The following is a 25,078-nucleotide window of genomic DNA, read 5'->3' as shown; positions in this document are numbered from 1 at the left end:
ATTATTATTTATTGAGTGCTCACTGTGTGCAGAGTATTGTACTAAGAGCTTGGGAGAGTACAGCTCAGCAGAGTTGGTAGACACATTCCCTGCCCTCAAGGAGTTTACAGTCTAGAAGGGGAGATTATCTTGTCCATCTTGCCCGTCCCTCTGCCTCCACGCTGCGTGGACCCTCCCCAGTGTCACATAACTAAGAGCCCCACATGAGACAGGGACTGTGTCTGCTCTTGGATTACCTCAACATCATCGTCATCATCATTACTGGTATTTATTGAGCGCTTACTGTGTGGTATTTGTTTAATAATAGTGGGATTTGTTAAGCATTTACTCTGTGCCAGGCACTGTACTGAACACTGGGGTGAATGCAAGGAAACCGGGTTGGACACAGTCCCTGTCCCACCTGGGGCTCACAGTCTCAATCCCCATTTTACAGATTAGGCAACTGAGGCCCAGAGAAGTGAAGTGACTTGTCCAAGGTCACACAGCAGAGAAGTAGTGGAGCTGGGATTAGAACCCAGGCCCTTCTAACTCCCAGGCCCTTGCTCTATCCACTATGTCATGCTGCTTCTCATGCAGAGCACCATACTAAATGCTTGGGAGAGTTCAATACTGTTGTCCTCTCACCTCAAGCAACAGGCTGCCAATCCATGCCAGTGTGGATCAGGGACCAGGCCCTGGGCATGGGTGACCTCGGAGGAAAGAGCCCAGCTGGGGACACCATCCCCAAGACAGGTGGCCAAGACTGTCAGGCAGTGCCCATCAGGGCCAGAGAGACCACCTTGCCACCTCCATTCCAGGAGCCCTGGCAGGCTGGGTGGGGGTCCGGGGTTGGGGAGGGAGGAGCCGAGGATGTCCCCAGCCCAGCGGAGCAAGCGGGAGCTGCTATTTAAACAGATGGAGCTGACTTGGCAGCCGGCAGGCCCAGAGAGGGATGGGAGAGGCAGGAGAATATTGAGATGATGTATTGGCCGAGGAGACAGAACCCACGGAGATCTTAATACGGCCCCGTCTGCGGCTACTGACCCTGATCTGGCTATTTGTATAAATGCTCCCAGACCTTTGCGGAGAGCGCCTGCCTGCTTTCAAGCCTCATTAGGACGCTGACAGCTTTCCCCCGGCTCCTTCCTCGCCTGGATTTATCTCCACTCCACTCCCGCCAAAAAAGCCGAGGGGAGGGGCCGGGGCTCCCCGGGGTTGGCACTGCAGCTCTCTTCCCAGAAGTGCCCGAGCGCGGGACTCCCTGAGACAGATGTTCATTTGCATACTGTGAATGGTACAGAAATGTTCCCTCCCACCCCACCTCCCCAGCCCCCTGCCCCCTGAGGGACCCCGGCTTGGGTCTCCAAGCCTCCAGTGCCTTGGGTTTGGCCTCCTCCCTCTCCCCTCTGGCCCTGCAGCTTCTGGTCTGCTCTCACCATCCCGCCTCCCCAACCCTCTGGGTCCTGGGGGGAGACCCCGGGATTGGGGGAGAGAGGAGTGGTTTGCCCCTAACTGGGGAAGATTTGGAGCACAAGGAGGGAGAGGGATGGGTAGGGATTCCTCCCACGCCATAATCAGAATCACCACTCAGGGTCGCACCTGGAGAGTTTCCAGTACTCTACCAGTCTCTACTATGGGAGGGAGAGATAAGCAGAGACATATCCATTCCATTCCTAGCTTGGCCAGTGGCTAGCAAGTGGAAGGCAATCTGCTACAAGTCAAAACTCACCTGTGCTGGGCAGCAGTAGCATGGGAGAGAGTCGATGGCAGAGACTTTTTACTGCACGGGAGGAGGCAATGGTAAATCGCTTCCATATTTTTCCAAGAAAACTCCATGGATGCACTACTAGAATGATTGCAGATTTAGTTGGGGCACCCTGGGAAAGATGTGTCCATGGCGTCTCTATGGATTGGACACGACTCGACGGCATAAGACAACAATAACATAATCAGAATAGGAATTACTACTTACTATGTGCCAGACATTGTAATAAGCAATGGGCTAGATAGAGCCCAATCAGGTTGTGCACAGTTCAAGCCCCATGTGGGGCTCACAGTCTTAATCCCCACTTTACAGATGAGGTTACTGAGGCATGGAGAAGTTAAGTGACTTGCCTAAGGTGACATAACAGACAAGTGGTGGGATTAGAATCCAGGTCCTTTCAACTCCCAGGCCAGTGCTCTGTCCATTAGGCCACTCTGCTTCTCACGCTGGTTCCGTCCAGGGGGTCAGCCTGGGGAATGAGCAAGAAACAGATGACTCTAGAGGAACTAAGATTGTGAACTGGGATATGGTGGGAGAAGTGAGTGGAGAAGCAGGAGGGAAAGAGTCCCAATCGAGTGCTTCAGGGGCAAAGGGAAGGTGTTTCTCCCTGACGAAGGGAGGAACAAGGAGGCTTTTGAGGATTGGGGAGTTGTGTGCAATTCAATGTTTTTGAAAAACGATCTGGACAGCAGACTGAAGGACGGACTAGAGAGGGGGAGACTGGCAGTAGGGAGGTCAGCTAGGAGGCTGCTGCAGAAGTCAAGTGGGAAATGATGAGTGTTTATTTAGATCAGTGTGGTAGCAGTTTGGATGGAGAGGAAGAGAGATGGATTCTGGAAATATAATGCAGAGGAAGGACGGACAGGATTTGGCAATGGAATGAACGTGAGGGTTGAAAGAGAAGCAGCATGGTCTAGGGGATAGAGCACAGGCTTGGGAGTCAGAAGGACCTCTCCTAATCCTGGCTTCACCACTTGTCTGTTGTGTGACCTTGGGCAAGTTACTTCTCTGTGTCTCAGTTCTCTCAACGTAAAATGTAAACTGTTTAAGACTGTGAACCCCATGTGGGACATGGACTGTGTCCAACCTGATTAACTTGTATCTATCCCAGCATTTAGTACAGTGCCTGGCCCAGTGCCTAAGAAATCCCATAAAAAAAAGAGTCAAGAATAATGTCAAGGAGGAGGGCTTGAGAGATGGAAAAGACGGTGGGGTTGTCACCTGTGATGGTAAAGTGAGGTCAGGGGGAAGATTTTGCTGGAGGAAGATGAGGACATCTATTTTAGAGACACTGAGTTTGAAGTGCCTGTGAGGTATCCCTGTAAAGATGTGCTGGAGCCTCGAGGAAATACAAAATTGCAGAAAAGGAGATTGGTCCAGAGCAGCGCAATGGATTTGGGGGCCTTCTGTACAGTGGTGGTAGTTGAAGCTGTAGCAGGGGGTGACCTTCCCAAGGCAAGCAGCGAGGACTAGTGGATAGAGCACAGGCCTGGGTTCTGATCTCTGCTCTGCCACTTGCCTGCTGTGTGACCTTGGGCAAGTCACTTCACTTCTCTCTGCCTCAGTTACCTCATCTGTAAAGTGGAGATTTAGACTGTGTGCCCATGTGGAACATGGATGGGAACCGAGCCGATTACCTTGTAATTACCCCAACACTTGTACAGTACCTAGCACATAGTAAGTTCTTAACAAATACCATATTAGAAAAAAAAAGGAGAGTGAAAATTTGAGAAAAGCCTTGAGGGATACCACGCAGGCCCACCCCTGGTGGAGGAAGTGGGGGGACTTTTCCAGGAATGCCCAGTTTACCCAGCAAATTCCCTCACTGGACTCCCTTCGAGCCCCTCTGCAGAGCGAGAAGCATTCAGTGCATATTTCCTGCAGTGGGAAGGATGGAAGTTAGACCCCCACAGCAAGAGAAAGCACCTGGAAGTGAGGGACTGAGTTTCCCTTCTCCTGTAACCCTTTAGAGCTGCTTCTGGGCTGAGGGAAGGACTGGCCTTCATGGAGACAGGGGGATGAATGAGGTGAACTGGGTAGGATGGCAAGAATGTGGAAAGAGAATGGGAACTGGGGGCCAATAAGTGAGAACAGGAATAAGGGAGGAAGCTTAAGGCTTTGTCACCCCTCTCCTTCCTGGCTTGGCTCTGGTTCTGTGGCCTCTGTTTTGCTTTCCATCTGCTGTATTATTTCAGTCTTTAATTATTTACCATGGAGCGTGGGGGCGGTGGCTTGTGTGCAATAGGCGGCGTGGAGCAAGGACGCTGGCGGGGGAAGCTGCCAAAAGCAGACACTCTTGCTCCCACGCCCGTCACCAGCCCACCCCATCTTCCCCACCCCCAGCAGGGGACCACCCCATCCCTCCTTCAGCAGGAGTCTGGGGGCTGTTGAGGTTGCAAATGGTAGAGGGGAAAGTTACAGGGGCAAGAGTGGGCCTGGGGTGAGGAGAGGATAGGAGCACTGTGAGAGGGAAGAAGAGGGGGTTATGTGAAGATCTCCAAGCACCTTGTGATCCTGGCAGGGTGTGAGAAGCCAGTAGGGGGCTGAGAGAACTCCCACACAAAGCTTCCCAGAATAAGATGGATTTGTCGGGAATGTCCCAGAGGCAGGGGAATGAACCTGATCAACCAATCAGTCAGTGGTATTTATTGAGCACTTACTGTGTGGCAGGAGTCAGTGAGGCGGGGGCCAGCCTCGCCACTTGTCTGCTGTGTGACCTTGGACAACTCTCCATGCCTTAGTTACTTCATCAATCAATCAATCAATCAATGGCATTGAGGGTTTACTATGTGCAGAGCACTGTTCTAAGAGCTTGGGAGAGAACGATACAAGAGAATTAGCAGATATGTTCTCTGCCCATAATGGGTTTACCACATCTGTAAAATGGGGATTGAGATGGTGAGCCCCATGTGGGACATGGACTATGCCCAACCTGATTAGCTTGTATCTACCCCAGAGCTTAGTACAGTGCCTGGCACATAGTAAGTGCTTCACAAATACCATTAAAGAAAAAAAGTGATGAGGTCCTGGGTTCTCCGATCGGGCCAGGAAATGTAGATCAGGTTTGTCAGACTGAAAATGATCTGGGCGTCTGGACGGGTTGTGGTGGTTCAGGCCAGTTGGAAACCCTGCCAGCGATCCAGGGCCAAAAAGTAATCAAAGCCCTTCATTTACATATTGTTTTGCACATATTTGTAAGCCGGGCCAAGAGGCCCTGATGAGAAATTTTAAAAAAATAAATTAAACAAATGCTCTGAGACTATTTTCTCCTTCACCCCCGACCTTCTGGGTTGGCTTCCACACAGTACCGAAAGGTGGGGATACTCAATCATTCCGTCGCTTTGAGGCCTAGGAGAGAGATAGAGACTGGGGTACAGAGATGAGGGAGAAACTGGGGCATTGGCAGAGCTCATGCTGCCCTGATTGTTTAATCCCACAGAAGCCCTGCCTCTTTTGGTCTGACAGGGCGATGGACGTGTGATTGACAGTCCAGCCTTCACCCCTGCCCTCAGGCTTCATCCCCGTCCCTCAACGGTGTTGTTCCCGGGCTGAGCTGAGAGTTTAGATGGAATTTATGAGGCTGTTCCGCGGGCCTGGCACGGCTCCTGGCATCCTTAAACGCCAGCTCCCATGACCCTGCAGAGACCAGGCGATGAGGCATCGACGGCGGGTGAGCCCTGGCCCTCGGGCCTGCTCCATTCATCACCCCTGGAGCGTCCTCTCTGCCTTTGGGAGCACCCCAAACCTGCAGCAATAACTGCCTTACCCTGCCTGCTGCCTGGCCCATCTCTGAGTGGGGTGGTTCCCTCCAGCCCCTCCCCTCCCTTTTTTGGCTGAGGTAATAATGATAATAATCATAATGATAGTGGTATTTCATTCATTCATTCAATCGTTTTTATTGAGCACTGACTGTGTGCAGAGCACTGTACTAAGCACTTGGTAAGTACAAGTTGGCGACATATTCAGATGGTTCCTACCCAACAATGGGCTTACAGTCTAGAAGGGGGAGACAGACAACAAAACAAAACATGTGGACAGGTGTCAAGTCGTCAGAATAAATAGAATTAAAGCTAAATGCACATCATTAACAAAATAAATAGAATAGTAAATATGTACAAGTATTTGTTAAGCAATTACTATATGCGAGGCACTGTACTAAGCACTGGGGTGGATACAAGCAAATCAGATTGGACACAGTCCCTGTCCTATGTAGGGCTCATAGTCTCAATCCCCATTTTACAGATGAGGGAACTGAGGCACAGAGAAGTGAAGTGATTTGTCCAAGGCCACACAGCAGACAAGTGGCAGAACCAGGATTAGAACCCATGACCTTCTGATTCCCAGGCCCATGCTCCACCCATTACACATCAGGAGTAGGAGGTGGAGTGAGGAGGAAGAGGAGCAAGCATTTGTTAATCCCTTACTATATGCTAGGCACTGCACTAAACGCTGGGGTAGATAGAAGCTAATCAGGTTGGACACAGTCCCTTTCCCACATGGGGCCCACAGTCTTATTCCCCATTTTACAGATAACCGAGGCACAGAGAAGTGAAGGGATTTGCTCAAAGTCATATGTGGGAGAGTGGGATTAGAACCCAGGTCCTTCTGACTTCCGGGCCTGTGCTCTATCCACTAGGCCACGCTGCTTCTGATGGGCTTCCCATCTCCCCCAGGGTCCAGGGCAAAGCAGAGGGCTGTGGTGATGGAAGAGGGGAAGAGGGCAAAGTGGCTTTACCTCTGGCAAGGACAGAGTGGATCAAAATCACTACCTTCTCCCTAGGGTGCACGTTTCTGAGCTCAGTATCAAAGTCCCCACTATGACCCACTGGCCTCCTCCCACCTGACTTGATATTTTGCTGGGCTGGGCCTTGTTAACTGGTGGTCTCCCCAAGCCTCATTGGTTTCAATCAATCAATCGTATTAAGTGCTTACTATTTGCAGGACACTGTACTAAGCACTTGCGGGAGTATAACACAACTACAAAATGGACACATTCCCTGGGCACAATGAGTTTACAGTTTATAGGTTTTCTGCTGAGTCCCTAGGTAGGGAGCAGCAGTGGGTGCAGAGACCGGGCACGGAGCCCCCTCCTGCTAGTGAGGGCCGGGCGGAGGGATGGAGGGAGAGGGAGGTCTGGCCAGTGTGGACATGGGAGCCCTGGCTCATCGTGGGCTGGGAATGTCACTGTATATTGTTGTATTGTACATTCCCAAGTGCTTAGTCCAGTGCTCTGCACAGAGTAAGGGCTCAATAAATACCACTCAATGAGATTCTCTTTCTCTTTGGAGTTTTATTCCTCGGTCTCATCACCTTGTTTTCCTTTTGCCTCTCCATTCCGGGCTTTCCTCTGTTGCCCGCCCTGTCCAGCCCCACCACCCAGCTTGCTGTAGGCTGTAAGCTTGTTGCCGGAGGGAATATCACTTGGGTGCTTTAGACACAGTAAGTGCTCAATAAATATGATTGAGCTGCTGTAGTGTACTCTCCCAAGCACTAAGTCCAGTGCTTTGCACACAGTAAGCAATCAATAAATACAATTGATTGATTGTTGCTTTCTCCTTCCCCTCAGGTGTGCAGGTTGGGGGTGGGAATAATTCCCCTGCAGCGGATCTGCTCCAACCACTTCACCCGGGACCCTGTTCCTTGCCTCAGGGCCCCGAAACAAGTGGTTCCATCCCTCGGACCCCGACCTCACCCACATCCCCCCTGCTCAGGGCCAGGCCCCCTCCCCCTGTACCAGATTCATTCATTCATTCAATCATATTTATTGAGCGCTTACTGTGTGCAGAGCAACGGTGGGCCGGCTGTGGGTGGGGGGCATATATCCCGAGTCGGGCTGCTCCTCCTCCTCCAAGGGGGCCCAGCCTGGGGGGTCATGAGGTGCTAGTGGGGAGTGGCTGAGAAGGAGGAGAAAGGGAGCAAGGGTGGGCTGAATGTGGCTTTTGGTTTCTCCCACTTCCCATCAACTCGGTGGTCTCCCTACCCTCCATGCACCCCCGTGGTGTCCCAGGCCCAACCTCTGCCCCTCTGCCCTGCTGCCTGGACCTCTCCCCAGAGAACCCATGTGCGAACGTGTGGAGGGGTAGGGGCGCACGTGTGTACACGTGAATGCGTGCGTGCAAGGGGAGAGGCAGCTGGAGGGTGCATATCTGCCCCTTTCCTGGAGGTCAGGGGGTCAGGAGACCCAGGCATCCTGCCAGTCCCGGGTGGACGCATGCTGCCCACTCCGGGCTTTAATTAAAGGCATGCACGGGCCTCGGAGAGAGAGAGAGAGAGGATGTCCAGGAGAGCAGGGCCATCTGCAGAGGCCAGGGGAGAGGCAGACAGTGGTGGAAAAGCTGCAGTGCGAAAAGAAATTAATTAATTAAACACAGCGGTCGGTTGGGAGAGCGTAACTGGGCCCTCCGGGCCGCTCCCAGAGTCCCTGCTGGTGTCAGGATGTTACTAAGCTCACAAGGGGGCTTCGAATTTGAATCTCTTCACTTCTGCTAACTCCTTCTGTGGCCTTGGCCTTAGGCTCGCTCCACCTCCCGTTCCTACCTCCCTTCCTCCCCTTCCCCACGCCCCCATCTTTCCAAATAGCGGCCCTGAAGACTGTTTGTCTGGTGTCCTCTGAGACCTGGCAAGATGCTACCAGACTCTTGGGGTGTCCTGGAGAGGGGCACAGCCTGCCCCCTCCTTCCCTGGAGTCCTGGTCACCTGCCTTCTCTCACAGAGGAGGTCAGGGGGAGAGGGAGGCATAAAAAATCTGACCCCTTGCAAAATCTCAAGGCTCTAAATCACCAGTCAATCAATCAATCAAAGGTATTCATTCATTCAATTGTATTTATTGAGTGCTTATTGTATGCAGAGCACTGTACTAGGCACTTATTTATTGAGCACTTACTACAACTAATAATAATTATGATATTTGTAAAGTGTTTACTATGTGCCAGGCACTGTTCTGAGTGTTAGATCATGATTATTATTATAAGGATCATATTTGTTAAGCACTTACTATGTGCTAAGTGCTTGCAAGTGTAGATTATAACAGGATTAGCAGCCATGTTCCCTGCCCATAGCGAGTTTAATGTTTAGAGGCCAACTTTGCCTTTTATTTGGTACTGGTCCCTTCGTTTAAATTCCAAGCTCCTTGAAGTAAGCATGACTTAGTGGCAAGATTCCAAGTCGGGGAGTTGGAAGATCTGGGTCTTAATCCTGGCTCTGTCACTTACCTGCTGTTTGACTTTGGGCAAGTGACTTAACTTCTCGGGACCTGCATTTCCTCATCTGTAAAATGCGGATGATACCTTTTCTCCCTTCTACTTAGATTGTGAGCTCCACATGGAATGAGGACTGTGTCCAACCTAATTATCTTGTATCTTGATTAACTCATATCTACCCCAGTGCTTAGAACAGCACTTGACACATAGTAAGTGCTTAACAAACCTTATCATAATATAATCTTCTCTAACCCTTAGTGCAGTGATTGGCACAGAATAAGCACCTAACAAATACCACAGTTATTATTATTAAAAGACACAAGATTGTGTTTCCATGGATTTGGTGAACAAAAGAGCCTTACACTCAAGGAAACATCCAAGGTTCTCATCTCACGTCAGCAGCGTCATCTTCGAACCAAAAGCTGTGGGGAGACGCGTGGGGAGGTGGAGTGATCTAGTTTGGAGAAGAGATGGAGGGGAGGGGAAGACTGAATAATGAAACTGCCACTTTGTATGAAGAACAGAGCTTGCGAGAGCTCAGTAAACATTGCAGGAGAAGGATGCGTGAGTAAGCACCTGGAGAGAGCGGCTAGCACACACCAATGAGGCTGAAGCTTCTGTCTCTCCTTGCTCTTTCCCCTTCTCACCCTCCCAGCACCCCAACCTGGGAGTGAAGAAGGGCCGGGTCTCAGGGAACTCCGACCCGCCTTCTCAGGGCCCATCTGGCTCCTGTTCATTCATTCCATCGTATTTACTGAGAACTTACTGTTTGCAGATCACTGTACTAAGCACTTGGGAGAATACACTATAACAATAAACTGACACATTCGCTGCTCACAGTGAGCTTGCAGTGTAGACTGGGAGACAGACATTAATATAAAGTAATAAATTACAGATATGCTCCTCTTACCCAGTGGGTGAACCGCTGCTAAAATCCTGAGCTGCAGAGACAAGCTCAATATAAACCCATGGGCTTCTGGGTACAGCATTGTCTGGCATCCAAGTTGGCCCCCAGAAGCCTCAGGGAGACTATTATAAACCCAGGCAGACAAGTTCCAGTGATCTCTAGACTGTAAGCTAATTGTGGGCAGGGAAAGTGTCCGCCAACTCTGTTATACTATACTCTCCAAATGGCTTAGTACAGTGCTCTGCACACAGTAAGTGCTCAATAAATATGATTAATTGATTGATTGACCACTCATCTATCTGATCAGCTTGCTTCACCCCCTGGCAGACAGACTGGCAATGTGATCAGCGATGTTGTCATTCTTTGCCAAGCACTTATTTTCCTATTTTCCCTTGCCCAGGGCAGATCTGAAAGAGGAAGAAGGGAGGGACCCAGCCAAGGTCTCATTGCATGCCTCCTTAAATCCTAGGTGAGCCTCTCAGAACAGAGAGGGACAGCATCTCTCCCCAAGACACACGACTGAACTGGGGCAGAAGCTCACATCCTTGGCCTTCCCACCTGGGTTTGCTGGGCCTCAGACCTCCTCTTCTTCAGCAGAGCAAGGACCTACAGGTTCCCTGGCAGGTGGCAGGGATGATCTCTAAGCATTCTTCATCCTCCTCCTTTTATCATTATTACGGTTTTTGTTAAGTGCTTACTATGTGTCCACCACTGTCCTAAGTACTAGGGTAGATTCAAGTTAATCAGTCCCTTGCTAACATGGGGCTCACAATCACAGGCCCGGGAGTCAGAAGGTCATGGGTTCTAATCCTGGCTCTGCCACTTGTCTGTTGTGTGGCCTTAGGCAAGTCACTTCACTTCTCTATACCTTAGTTACATCATCTGTAGAATGGGGATTGAGACTGTGAGCCCAATGTGGGACAGGGACTGTTTCCAACCCGATTTGCTTGTATATACCCCAGCGCTTAGTGCAGTGTCTGGCACATAGTAGCACTTAACAAATACCAAAATTAGTAGTAGTAGGAGGAGGAGGAGGAGGAAGAGGGAGAAGAGGTATTTTTCATTTCTGTTTTACAGTTGAGGAAACTGAGGCACAGAGAAGTTAAGTGACTTGCTCAGGGTCACGCAGCAGGCAAGTGGCAGAGCTGGGATTAGAACTCAGGTCCTCTGACTTCCTCTTCCATGCTCTTTCCACTAGCCTTTCCCTCTCCTGCCTGCCACCCCTCCCTTTTCTCTGTGCTTTGCTCCCTGCTCATTTCTGCTTGAGACAGACTCCAGGACCATGCACCATTTAACTACACATTGCCAGTTTAATAACAGTCATTAGAGGTTCCACATTAGAAGGCAGAAGCCAGATGAATCTGGAGTAATTGGGGGGTTGCAAACCCGAGAGGAATCAAGGGAAGCGGGTTGGGAGTCCTCCCCTCACTCCCTTGCTGGGTGAAGGAGTGTTTTCTCTTGCTTGTCTGGAATCCGCTGGCCTTGGTCTGCAGTGTGTGTCCTCCCGGTGCTGTGGGACTAGTGAAGCAGGGCTCTCCTGGCCCACCTTCTAGGGATTTATCCTGGTCCCCTTGGTCTCCCTCTTCCCAGTCATAAGGACCTTCATCTGCTCTGGCTTCTCTTCCCTTAGAAGTTTTTCCATCCCCATCTCTGCTGGCAGAACGGTTTCTCCTCCACCAAATAAATCAAACAATCCATCAATCAATTATGGTACTTATTGCACCTCATAGCTTTCCTGCTGTAGAGAAAGTCCACTACCTCCTGTTTGTGTTCAGGCTCCACCTTGGCTTTCCGGGGGCCGGAGTCCAGAACCTGGAGCCTGGAGCCCAGGGATTGGGGGCTGAGAGCTGGGGATGGGGGGCTAGGGGCTTCTCTGCCCAGAGCCTGGGGCTACCCTGCCCAGAGATTTGGAGTTCGAGCTCAGGGACCCTGGGCTGCCCCTCAGCTTCTCCCCACTTCCCCTCATTGTTGGTTGGGTCTGGGCCAGCCTTGGTGCTGGTGGCGCCCATGGCGAGGGGTGTGAAGGGGATGGGACCAGGCAGATGAGGCTTAGAACAGTGCTCAGCGCTTAGAACAGTGCTTTGCACATAGTAAGCGCTTAACAAATGCCATCATTATTATTATTATTATTATGAGGCAAGGATTTTTCAGTGCCATAGAAGCCTTGGGGGTAGGCCAGGTCATGTTGTCTAACCCCCTGCCCTCAGGATAGATTGTATGCCTAATGACTTCGTTTCTGAAAATCTCCCAGAGAAGACCCCACACCCTTCCTGGGCAATGCCATCCCTACATCTCCCTATTGTGAAAACCAGAAAGTTCTTCCTGAAGTTTAACCTCAATCAGGTTGGCTGCAGTGTAAGCTCACCCCCTCGTTTCTGGTCCCCAGTGGGGATGCTACTTCTCCTACAATATTAGGGAAATGGGGATGTCGAGTGGGTCAGTTATTGAGCCAAGACCCTCCTTCAATCAATGAGTCTGTCCAGAACTGGGTGCTCTGCCCCAAAGGCTACCAGACGACCCAGCCTTTCCCCGCCACCATTTCCATTTCCCCTTTTTCCTCTTCGACCATGAATCCCAATTCCTCTTCCTCCCCTTCTCCCTGTACCCTGACTTCGGTCTCCCCATGTTTATTCTGAATTCCTCCTCTCATAGGGCCTCACTGGGGAGGCTGTTAGAGATTGTATTTTCCAAGCGCTTAGCATAGTGTTCTCCACACAGTAAGTGCTCAATAAATAAGATTGAATGAATGAATGAATGGAATAGTGGTTAGAGCAAGGGCCTGAGAGTCAAAAGGTCATGGGTTCTAATTCCAGCTCTGCTACTTTTCTGTTGTGTGACCTTGGGCAAATCATTTCTCATCTGTAAAATGGAGATTGAGTCTGTGAGTCCCACGTGGGACAAGGACTGTGTCCAACCCAATTTGCTTGTATCTATCCCAGCGCTTAGTACAGTGCCTGGTACATAGTAAGCACTTAACGAATACCATTATTATTATTACTATTAATAAAGAGTTTCTACGAGGCTGGAGCCCCCTGCAAGAACCCGGGGGAGGGACTCTAGGAGCGTAGTCTGCCAGTCCAGGGGAGACTTGTTTGAACTCCTTCTGCCAATGCAGATTTATTTATTGCTTTCAAATTAAGCGCTAATTTGCCCGTGTAATTGTCTACTAATTGCCTCAAAATCCAGCCCGAGCCTAATTTAATTAACCGTGCCCCTTATCTCTTGCCCTGGGAAAACAGTCCGAGAGGAGCTGAAGGGAGGCCAGTGGGGTGGAGGTCGGGGCGGGGGCGACAGGCTAGATTGGTTCCGTTGACGCTGTGTATCAAATAATGAAATCGGCTTTTGGCTCTGACACGGGTGCAGGAAGTTGAGGGGGAGAGAGGGATGATCACCCCTGGGAGCAGGAGATGCCAGATCTGGTCATTTACTCTCTTGGTTGCCGGCCCCCTGACCACCGAAGGAAAAGGAGCCCTGGGAGAGCCACGGCTGTGGCTTTCCCAGCCTCAGAGCCAGCCCTGGGCTTGGGCACCCAGGGAAAAAAAAACAAAAAAAGAAAACACAAAACAGTGGTGTCCAGAAAGAAATCAGGCAGTGGATCAAAAGGAAATGGGGCTGTAGGCAGAAAGGGGAATCCAGGAATGAGTTTAGAGGAAATGGAGTTTACTTTATTCCCTCCAGTATAAAATTATTTGGGGACCCTGGGTCTGAGCAAGTGTCCAGAGCAGTCTAGAACCCAGAACTTCCAAGAGGAGAGGGTCAGGGTGGACCCTTCTTGCCAGAGTGTCTGAATTCCTGCCTCCTCCAGGAGGCTTTCCCAGATTCATTTGTCATCTCCTGAGGTCACACCCTCACAACTACAATCTCAGCACTGGGACTCTCACAACCCATACCCTCTGTTGCACTTTTTGTGCTTTCTTGTTGCTCTTTTGTACTTATTGGGTGAAGTCAGTTGACACAACCTACTATGCCACTAGGCTACAAGAAGCAGGGTGGCCCGGTGGAAAGAAAACTGGCCTGGGAGTCAAAGGATCTGGGTTCTAAATATCTCCCTCTCCTACTTCTATTTAAAGAGCCAGAGACACCCTTCAGCTCCACCACTTGCTGGCTGCCCGACTTCAGGCATGTTGCTTTCCTTTTCTTTGACTCTGTTTTCTCATCTGTAAAATGGGGGTGAAATACCATTTCTCCCTGCTACTTAGATTGTGAGACCCCGGGTGGGACAAGGATTGTGTCCAACCTGATTATCTTTATCTACCTCAGCACTTAGTACAATGCTTGGCCCATAAGCCAACACCTAGCACCTAACAAATACCACAATTATTATTAGTATTATAATGCAAACAGATGTGTCCCAGTGCTGGTTTGGAATTGGGGTCTCTGTTGGAGAGCTTCATCATCATCATCAATGGTATTTATTGAGCACCATCTTAGTCCAGAGCACTGTACGTGCTTGGGAGAGTACTCGTTGTGGGCAAGGAATGTGTCTACCAGCTCTATTATATTGTAGTCTACCTAGCACTTAATACAGTGCTCTTTACATCGCCAGCACTCAAGAAATACGATGGACTGGTTGACTGATTGATTGATTACAACAGAGTTGACAGACATGTTTTCTGACCGTAATGAGCTTATAGTCCAGTGGGGAAGGCAGACGTTGATATAAATAAATAAGTTACACATGCATAAATTCACTGCGGCTGGTGGCCACCCTGGGAAGATTATGGATATCTGATTGGGAGACTCCAGCATACCTAATTTCGGGCCTATAAATCCTGAGGGTTGTAAATGTCAAGCTCTTTGTGGCACCAGTCCCGGTGCTCCTGCGCGGAAGGAGCCTCATCCCTATCCAACCCCGGGATCAGAGTGTGGGCTTGGGAGTCAGAAGTCATGGGTTCTAATCCCGGCTCCGCCACTTATCAGCTGTGTGACTTTGGGCAAGTCACTTAACTTCTCTGTGCCTCAGTTTACTCATCTGTAAAATGGGGATTAAGACTGTGAGCCCCATGTGAAACAGCCTAATTACCTTGTATCTCCCCAGTGCTTAGAACAGTGCTTGACACATAGTAAGCACTTAACAAATACCAAAATTCCCCTTCTAGACTTTGAGCCTGTTTTTGGGTAGGGACCATCTCTATATGTTGCCGACTTGAACTTCCCAAGTGCTTAGTACAGTGCTCTGCACACAGTAAGTGCTTAATAAATACAATTGAGTGAATGAATGAATGAATCAGACCACCCCCGCCCCAAGTTATCCTGATCTGGGAAAGTGTCCTTCCTTGGAACATCGCATGGTCCTCGTGTCTGCTGGCCTGCCTCCTGTGCAAAGATCAGGAGTTCTCTGAGGGCTCAGAACAAGCAGTCAATCAAAGCATCCATCAATCAGGGACCAGGTCCACTCTTCAAGGGCCCACACCTGGCTACCACCACTGCCCTGCATTAGTTTGCCCTGAGGCTTTATTGCCTTGCTTCTGACTCCAACCTCACTAGAGATGGGCAGGGGGGCCTCACTTTCAGGCTCTCTGATCCCCTCCACTTTTGCCTCCTCCTGCACCCACGCCCCTCTCCTGGCAACTTCCAGGAAGAGGAGCGGAGAGGGAATCACAGCTCCAGGAGCGGGCAGGCCCCCAGGGGTGTGCTTCCATTCTGCCTCTCCTGGGGCTTAACTCCAACCCCAGGATCTGAGTCCGATGGGATCCGAGCCCAGGGGAGCAATGGGAAAGGTGGCTCCAAGCCAATTCAACTGGCTGTAGGTCTCCTTTTTTATTTTTTATGGTATTTGTTAAGCACTTACTACATGCCGGGCACTACGCTAAGGGCTGGAGTAGAAACAAAAAAAAGTAGTGGTAGTTGTTAAGCTCTTACTATGTGCCAGGCATTGTACTAAGCACTGGGGTAGATACAAGATCATCAGGTTGGACTCAGTCCCTGTCCAATATGGGGCTCCCAGTCTCCATCCCCATTTTACAGATGAGGTAACTGAGGCACAGAGAAGTGAAGTGACTTGCCCAAAGTCACACAGTGGACAAGTGGGGGAGCTGGGATTAGAACCCAGGTCCTCTGACTCCCAGGACAGTGCTTTAACCACTAGGCCATGGCGCTTCATCCATGAACTTGGCGTTATCAGCATCAGAGTCCTGGTGATGGACGACCCCCGCCCTCCCACCCCCACACTGCCCAATTCCTTCACTCCTCCAGTCCATCCCAGCCACCTCCTGGGTTCCAGACTCTCCCGGCTCTCCCTGGGTTTCAGCCTAGCTTGGCAGGCCATGAATTGTGCTCCACGGCCACAGTCCTGCAGGTACAGCCCAGCCCCAGCTCAGCTGCGGGAAGGTCAGCGCCAGGAGAGAAGTCCATCGTTTTTGTCCATCGGGCTGGAGGGTGCTACACTGTGTCTTGCCCCAGTGGCGGGCTGGGTGGGGACAGTGTCCCCATGCTGGGTGGCAGCCAACCTGCAGAAGGAGTGGACCCCTGGCAGGAGGCAGAGGAGAATGAAGAGGGGTCGGGCTGACCCTCCTTGTCCAGAGCCCTGGGGTGGGGAAATCACGGCCCACAGGCCCAGCAGAGGAGGGGACCCCAGTGTCTGGCTCCCCAGGAATCGCCAGGCCGGGCCGAGCCCGGGGAGACACAGATGCTATCATGGCAAAGCTAAGTGGCTCTGAATGGAAAGATAATGAAATCTGTTATTAACAATTATTATTATTATTGCGGTATTACTGTGTGCAGAGCACTGGACTAAGTGTTGGCAGATTACAATATAGTTGGTAGACCCAATCTCCTTTCTAATCCGCTAGGGTCTTGGGTGCCCATTGCAGCAGGAGGATTCAGGGTTAGAGGCAGGGGAGGAAAAAGAACTTCCAGGCATAAAGTGGGAGACATACAATGGGTGGAGTAGTCCCTCCTTCTGGATTGTAAACTCCTTGTGGAGGGGGAGCTTCGGAAGCAGAATGGCTAAATGGAAAGAACACAGACCTGGGAATCAGAATACCTGGGTTCTAATCTTCACTCTGCCACTTACCTGCTGTGTGACCTCAGTTTCCTCATCTGTCAATACTTGTTAATAATAATAATAATAATGACATTTGTTAAGCACTTACTATGTGCAAAACACTGTTCTAAGCACTGGGGAGGATACAAGGTGATCAGATTGTCCCACGTGGGGCTCACACTCTTTATCCCCATTTTGCAGATGAGGTAACTGAGGCACAGAGAAGTTAAGTGACTTGCCCAAAGTCACACAGCTGACAATTGGCAGAGCCGGAATTTGAACCCATGACCTCTGACTCCCAAGCCCATGCTCTTTCCATGGAGCTCTTCCTCTTACTTAGACTGTGAGCCCCATGTGAAACAGGGACTGTGTCCAACCTGCTTAACTTGAATCTTTAGTGGCACTTAGTGCTTGACACATAGTAGTTGCTTAACAAATACTATTATTATTATTATAATATCACAGTGGGCAGGGAATGTGACCATTATATTGTTATATTGTCCTCTCCCAAGGGCTTAGTACAGTGCTCTGCACACAGTAAGTGCTTAACTTCCCACGTCATCCCCCACGGCCCACGTCATCCCCCGGGCCTGGAACGCCCTCCCTCTGCCCATCCGCCAAGCTAGCTCTCTTCCTCCCTTCAAGGCCCTGCTGAGAGCTCACCTCCTCCAGGAGGCCTTCCCAGACTGAGCCCCTTCTTTCCTCTCCCCCTCGTCCCCCTCTCCATCCCCGTCTTACCTCCTTCCCTTCCCCACAGCACCTGTATATATGTATATATGGTTGTACATATTTATTACTCTGTTTATTTATTTATTTATTTTACTTGTACATTTCTATCCTACTTATTTTATTTTGTTGGTATGTTTGGTTCTGTTCTCTGTCTCCCCCTTTTAGACTGTGAGCCCACTATCGGGTAGGGACTGTCTCTATGTGATGCCAATTTGTACTTCCCAAGCGCTTAGTACAGTGCTCTGCACATAGTAAGCGCTCAATAAATACGATTGATTGATTGATTGATTAACAAATAGCTTTGATTAGCTGATGCATTGATTTCCAGGAAATTATTGGGGTGGGGCATCAAACAGTTCAGGGGGATGGAAGGGAGTCTGGAAGCCTCTGACCGAGCTGGGTACTTGGGTTGAAAATACAGCCCGGCTATTAATGTAGACTGTCAGATCGTTCAGAATCTCCCTGCTGCCACCTCCAGCAGCCTCTAAATTTGAGATCTCTAAGATTGTCCCACTTTATGGCCCTGTCAGCTCTGGAGGCAGCTCTATCCAGTCAGAACTGAAGCTACCTGGGCATCAGATAAACTTTTAATTTTCCCTCAGTAAAAATTGATGTGCTTTTAAATTACTTTCCCCGAAATTTATCTGACCACTCTGGTTGTCTGTCCTCCACGTGGCTTTGGGCTGCCCTCGACATCCAAGGACCCAGAGCGGGGACTCCGGGGGCCGGGAAGGATTCCCTACTGGGGATAAGGTCTTGCCTGCTTGGGAGGCTCAGATAGGGGTAAGGACTCGCCCAGGGATGCTCAGCACGAGGGGAGAGGAATCCAGGTGTCCTAATCTCCTCACTGTTAGGCCTCGTTCTCGCCTGTCCCCCCATTGACCCCCGGCCCACGTCATCCCCCGGGCCCGGAATGCCCTCCCTCTGCCCATCTGCCAAGCTAGCTCTCTTCCTCCCTTCAAGGCCCTACTGAGAGCTCACCTCCTCCAGGAGACCTTCCCAGACTGAGCCCCTTCCTTCCTCTCCCCCTCGTCCCCCTCTCCATCCCCCATCTTACCTCCTTCCCTTTCCCACAGCACCTGTATAGATGTATATATGTTTGTACATATTTATTACTCTATTTATTTATTTTACCTGTACATATCTATTCTATTTATTTTATTTTGTTAGTATGTTTGGTTTTGTTCTCTGTCTCCCCCTTTGAGACTGTGAGCCCACTGTTGGGTAGGGACCGTCTCTATATGTTGCCAACTTGGACTTCCCAAGCGCTTAGTCCAGTGCTCTGCACAAAGTAAGCGCTCAATAAATACGATTGATTGATTGATTGATTGATTGGTGCCCAGTCTGGTGCTTCAGGCTGGTTATTCTGTCTCTTCCTCCTGTTGAGTGCCTAGCGCATCAATTAATCAATCGATGGTATTTACTGAGTGCTTACTCTGTGCAGAGCACCAAGTACTAAGCATTTGGTACAACGGAATTGGTAGACGCGTTCCCTGCCCATAAGGAGCTTATAGTCTAGAGGTCATTCGTTGCTTCAGAGGAAGAGGGGCACAACAGGCCAGAGACTTGGACCTCAACTCCAGGCCTGTTGCTTACTTTGGCCACCAGGGGGTGCCTGTCTCCTGAAACATCAGCACCAGCATTGTGTTCTTGGTGCTATTCGGGATTCATTCATTCATTCATTCATTCATTCAATCGTATTTATTGAGAGCTCACTGTGTGCGGAGCACTGTACTAAGCGCTTGGGAAGTACAAGTTGGCGACATATAGAGACGGTCCCTACCCAACAACGGGCTCACAGTCTAGAAGGGGGAGACAGACAACAAAACAAAGCATGTGGACAGGTGTCAAGTCGTCAGAATCAATAGAATTAAAGCTAAATGCACATCATTGACAAAATAAATAGGGTAGTAAATATGTACAAGTAAAATAAGTAGAGTAATAAATCTGTACCCCCCCCCCCCTTTTAGACTGTGAGCCCGCTGTTGGGTAGGGACTGTCTCTATATGATGCCAACTTGTACTTCCCAAGCGCTTAGTACAGTGCTCTGCACACAGTAAGCGCTCAATAAATACGATTGATGATGACGATGATGTACAAACATATATGCAAGTGTTGTGGGGAGGGGAAGGAGGTAGGGCCGGGGGGGGGGGGGGGGGGGGGGGGATGGGGAGGAGGAGAGGAAAAAGGGGGCTCAGTTTGGGAAGGCCTCTTGGAGGAGGTGAGCTCTCAGTAGGGCTTTGACGGGAGGAAGAGAGCTAGCTGACCAGGCAGCCAGATGACAACAATAATAATATAATGATAACAATAATAATAATTCCTTGTATTTATAGAGCGTTTTTGTCTTTCCAAAGCGTTAGCACATCAAGAACCTCATTTGATAAATACCATAATTATTATTGATAAGCAGACAGGCCTGGTGGATAGAACACGGGCCTGGGAAACAGAAGACCTGGGTTTGAATCCCTGATCTGCCGCTTGCCTGCTGTGTGAATTTGGGCCAGGCACTTGCCTTCTCTGTGCCTCAGTTACCGCATGTGTAAAATGGGGATTAAGAGTGTGAGCCCCATGTGGGATATGGATTGTGTCTGACCTGATTAGCTTGTATCTACCCCAGTACTTAATATAGTGCCTCACATATAGGAATCTGGTTGATTCTACTCTCTTCCCTCTGGCTTTCAAAAGGTCGGTTTGGGATTTTATTTTTTTCATTTCCCTGCTGTTCCCCTTTCCCTTGACCCCCTACGCAGGTGGCTTAGCCCCAAGTTTTCAGCCCTCCACAGTCCCTCACCACAAGGACGTGGCTCAGTGGAAAGAGCACAGGCTTGGGAGTCAGAGGTCTTGGGTTCAAATCCCAGCTCTGCCACTTGTCAGCTGTGTGACTTTGGGCAAGTCACTTAACTTCTCTGGGCCTCAGTTCTCTCATATGTAAAATGGGGATTAAGACTGTGAGCCCCACGTGGGACAACTTAATCACCTTGTATCCTCCCCAGCGCTTAGAACAGTGCTTTGCACATAGTAAGTGCTTAACAAATGCCATCATTATCATTATTATTAAGGAGAGGACCCCTCCCCCTTCAGCTGGGAGTTGGTCACCTTAAGTTCTCATGTAGGCTCTGCCTCTATCATGCTGTGTAACCTTGGGGAACCCTCTCAACCTCTCTGTGTATGGTGTATTCCATCTGTTCAGTGGGCTGAGAGTAAAAGTAGGAAAGTCATCCCTGCCTACCCTGCAGTTTCCCCTTCTCCACTCCCTCCGCATCCCCCTGAGGAGGGAGGGAGGGTTGGAAAATCATCATCATCATCAATCATATTTATTGAGCGCTTACTATGTGCAGAGCACTGTACTAAGCGCTTGGGAAGTACAAATTGGCAACATATAGAGACAGCCCCTACCCAACAGTGGGCTCACAGTCTAAAAGAGTGGGCTCACAGTCTAAAAGTCTAAAATGAGACCATGAGGTCCAGGAGTACCCAGAGAGAACAGTCCTGGGGGAGATCTGGGCCCCCTGGCCTGATCATGATCAGGAAGTGACTCTCCCCACAAAACACAGACATGCTTACAAATCCCTTTCTCATTCACCTGCATATATTTGTGTACCCATAACCCTCCACCCTAAAACCTGCTCTTTCCCTCCATCCACACAGAGCATCTTCACACACCCAATCTCCCTCCTAATCACACCCCCACTTGTTCACAAACAAAACCTCTTCCGTCCAGTTGCCACCCCTGAAACCCTCTCCCACCCGGCTCTGTTCAGGAGACCCTGGTCCCTAGTCCCCCCACCCCCCCACCCCTCTACTCAGCTCCCTCTAAGTCTATTTCTTCAGGGGGAGCTCTCAGAGGTCATGCCCCCACCCCCCCATCCTCAACACCACTCCAAGCCATTTCCAGGGGGAATTCTGGGTAAAATATCTCCTTCCCCACCAGTTGGGGGCCGGGGTTGGGGAAGGCAGCCCTCTCAGAGGATCAGATCTGTCTGGATAATTAAACAGAAAGCTCAGGTTGCCATGGCTTCAGGAAGAGGGGGGGGAAAAAAAAACCCAGAGTGGAGTTGGTGTACCTGCGGAGTGGTGCCAGATTCCCACCAGAGCCAAGACGGCTGACTTGGGCATTGGCCCCCACCAAGCCCCAATCCCAAGAGGAGTGTGGGTGATGCCTGTTGTGAATGCCCCCTCCCCTCCACCCTGGAGCATCCCGCCTCCCTCTCTGGGGGCAGTGATTGGGGAAGGGACAGAGGGATTGATTTGGAGGGCAGAGAGGCAGCGTGCCTATTGGACATGAGGGGAGAAGCTGCCCCTGACTGCTTCTCTTAATTCTCTTCCTCACCCGGACATTTCTTTGGAGACTGACTCTTAGCCTGAAGGCAGATGTGACGGAATCCTGGGGTGGAAGTGTCTGTGGAAGGACTGAGAAAACAAGGGTTGACCTCCCCCTGAACACTCCCCCTCCCTTCACTAACTACCCCCTCCCCCCCCACGAAAGCACTGCAGGAAGTGACTTTGGCAGTTGTGTCCACCCACCTGGACCAAATGGCTACTCACCCTGGATGAGTGAGGGAAGAGACAAAGGATTCGTTCAGCTCTACTCCCCGGGGCTGGTGGATCGGGGATGGGAAGCTGAGGCAGAGGCTCGGTGTGAGCACAAGTCTCTTGGCTTGAAAGATTGAGGTGCAAGCGCTTCTCTGAGCTCCCAGCCTCAGGCTCTCCTCCTCCAACTAGGCTGCACGCTGCTGCACAGATCGTCTTTCTGAAGCATCGCTCAGCCCACGTTTCTCCTCTTTTCCAAACCCTCCACCGGCTCCCTGCGTCTCTTTGCATTAAACAAAAACTCCTCGCCATCGACTTCAAGGCTCTCCACCATCTGGCCCCACCTTCCTTATCTGTTCTCTTCTCTTGCTATTCCCCAATTAGCGGTCTCCCCTCATCTCAAGCCAACCTTTAATCTATACCTCACTCTTCAGCTCTCCCACCTCCATCTCCTTGCTCATGCTGTTCCCCTGGCATGCAACTCTACTCCCTGCCCCCATCAGTCAGACCCCCAGCTCTTCTCACATTCCAATCCCTTCTAAAATCCCATCTCTTCCACCAAGCTTTCCCTGATTAAATTCCCAGAACCCTGAGCCACATCAATCAATGGTATTTATTGAGCACTTACTGTGGCAGAGCACTGTACTAGGCACTTGGGGGAGTACAATAATCATCCCTTCAGCCAATTCTAGTACTTATCAACTTATTTACAGCCTCCTTAGAACATATACAGTGCTCTGCACACAGTAAGCACTCAATAAATATGATTGAATGAATGAATGAATATATATAGACACCTAGACCTCCAGAGGCCAGAATTCATCTCAGGGATGGGCATCTTGTGGTAGATTGAACCTAAGCCCTCCAGCTCCTAGCTGTTACTATTACTGCTGCTACTACTACTACAACTACTACTACTAATATTAATGGTGGTATTTGTTAAGTGCTTACTATGTGCGAAGCACTGTTCTAAGTGCTGGGGGATACAAGGTGATCAGGTTGTCCCATGTGGGGCTCACTGTCTAAATCCCCATTTTACAGATGAGGTAACTGAGGCACAGAGAATTTAATTGGCTTGCCCAAGGTCACACAGCTGACAAGTGGTGGAGCCGGGATTCGAACCCATGGCCTCTGACTCCCAAACCCATGCTCTTTCCACTGAGCCACGCTGCTTCCCCTACTTCTATTTCCTGTTCAGGGGGATTCAATCCTAGGTCAGTAGAAGGAAGGATTCTGTGCAGCATCCAACCATGCAAATCTTCTGAAACAAAGGGCAGTCACCTAGGTGTCCTGCATGGTTCAGGCCTAAACCTTCCTGGAGGCAGGGGGAGGGACCAGATGACCCCTTAGGATCCCTTCCAGCTCAAGGATTCTAGGATTCCAACTTCTCCTATCCTGAGCCCTCCCCACCCCTTCTTGCCCCTTCCTCACCCTGATCATGTCTGTCCTGGGCCAGGCCCCAGGGGATGTTGGGTTAATGTCGACTGGGGGTGAGAGCCTGCCCCATCCTATTCCTCCCACCCTTTCCCCCTCTTCCCACCCACTCCCCCAAGGAACTCCTTGAGGAATGAGACAGGTGAAGGGGAACCCTCCAGTTGCCTGCAATAGGGCAGGGGAGCAGTGAGAGGAGGGAGACAGACATCCCGACACACCTTGGCACCCAGAGGTCAGAGTTCAACCCAGGGCTGGGCACCTTGTGGAGGGTTGAACTTAAGCCCCCAAACTCCTAGCCCCCAGCAGCCCCCCTGCTCCAGATGAGAACTCCCCTGGGGCAAAGGGCTGGTGGTGGCCTCTGCCAGGTCAAGGACGGGGATGCCGAGGTCTGGGGAGATCAGGCCCTATCGCCTCCGTCTGTCCGGCTGGGTTACCATGGAGCCCGTTGCCTCGGCAACAAGCCTCCAGGCCTCTTTCACACCTGTCCTGAACACTGCCGGTCCCGCGTCCCCGGAAAAGAGAGGGAACGGAAAGCTTCGGCTGCGTGGCTGTCTATCCATCTGTCCTGGCCTCCGAGGCCAGTCTGTTGCCTTGCCCGGTCTGGCCCTTCTTCCTAACCACCTCCCCTCGACCCCAACAGACCTCCCAGATCTTGTCTCTCCCCTCCAGCTCTGACAACTTCAGAGCGGCGGGGAAGGGGAGAAGGTTGGAGGAATTGGAGCGAGGAGCGCAGGAGAGGGGAATTAGGATTGTAAGGCTTGGAGGAGGGAAGGATGAGGGGCGAGGAAAACATCACTGAAGAGGGGTCCCGCATACCGAGAAGGTCGGGCTGCTGTTCCCCATCCTCTCCAGGAACTCAGTAAGAGGAAGAGGGGCTTGGGGTGGGGGGGGAGCACCTTCGACTGTAGTGAAAGGGATTGAGGTTAAACAACAGCTAGGATTTCCGGTGAAGAGGTGAATCAGTTAACCGGTCATATTTATTGAGTGCTTACTACATGCAGAGCACTGTTCCAAGCGCTTGGGAGAATACAACAGGGTTGGCAGACCCGCTCCCTGCCCACAATGAGCTCACAGTCTAGAGGAGAGGTTCCCGGATCGGAGACCTGAAGGAGATGCTGGGGTCTCCTCTCCTGGACGAGTGAAGACAAGGGAGACGACCTGCCTTTGGCCTGGAATGCCCTCCCTCCTCAAATCAGACAGGCAATTACGCTTCCCGGCTTCAAAACCTTCCCTGACTATGCCCTCCTTTCCTCTTCTCCCACTCCCTTCTACGTCGCCCTGACTTGCTCCCTTTACTCATCCTCCCTCCCAGCCCCATAGCATTTAAGTACACATCTGTAATCTATTTCTATTAATATACATTTCCCCCTCTAGACTGTAAGCTCGTTGTGGGCAGTGAATATGTCCGTTCAGTGTTCTCTCCCAAGCGCTTAGTACAGTGTTCTGCACACAGTAAGCGTTCCATAAATACGAATAAGTGAGTGAATGAATGAAAAAAACGACATGGGCCCCCACCTTGGCTCAGACACAGAGCAGCCCGGAGGCAGGGG

The 25,078-nt window shown here is 50.7% G+C and overlaps 1 long non-coding RNA gene and 1 other non-coding gene across 2 annotated transcripts in view; one reads left to right on the top strand and one right to left on the bottom strand.

Annotated features, from left to right (window-relative positions):
• LOC119938789 overlaps positions 1 to 22,250 on the bottom strand; it is an 84,747-nt gene extending 62,497 nt beyond the window's left edge. The window contains exon 1 of the long non-coding RNA XR_005454505.1: positions 22,110 to 22,250. This is a non-coding gene — a long non-coding RNA (uncharacterized LOC119938789). The remainder of the gene's footprint in view (positions 1 to 22,109) is intronic.
• On the top strand, positions 1,561 to 1,698 carry LOC119938818. Its single transcript, XR_005454520.1, has one exon. It is a non-coding gene; the product is annotated as a small nucleolar RNA SNORA7 (small nucleolar RNA).
• Positions 22,251 to 25,078: the final 2,828 nt, after the last annotated feature.

The sequence above is a fragment of the Tachyglossus aculeatus genome, chromosome 16 (assembly GCF_015852505.1).
Source record: "Tachyglossus aculeatus isolate mTacAcu1 chromosome 16, mTacAcu1.pri, whole genome shotgun sequence".
Taxonomy (NCBI): domain Eukaryota; kingdom Metazoa; phylum Chordata; class Mammalia; order Monotremata; family Tachyglossidae; genus Tachyglossus; species Tachyglossus aculeatus.
This window is presented reverse-complemented; position numbering and strand designations above follow the sequence as displayed.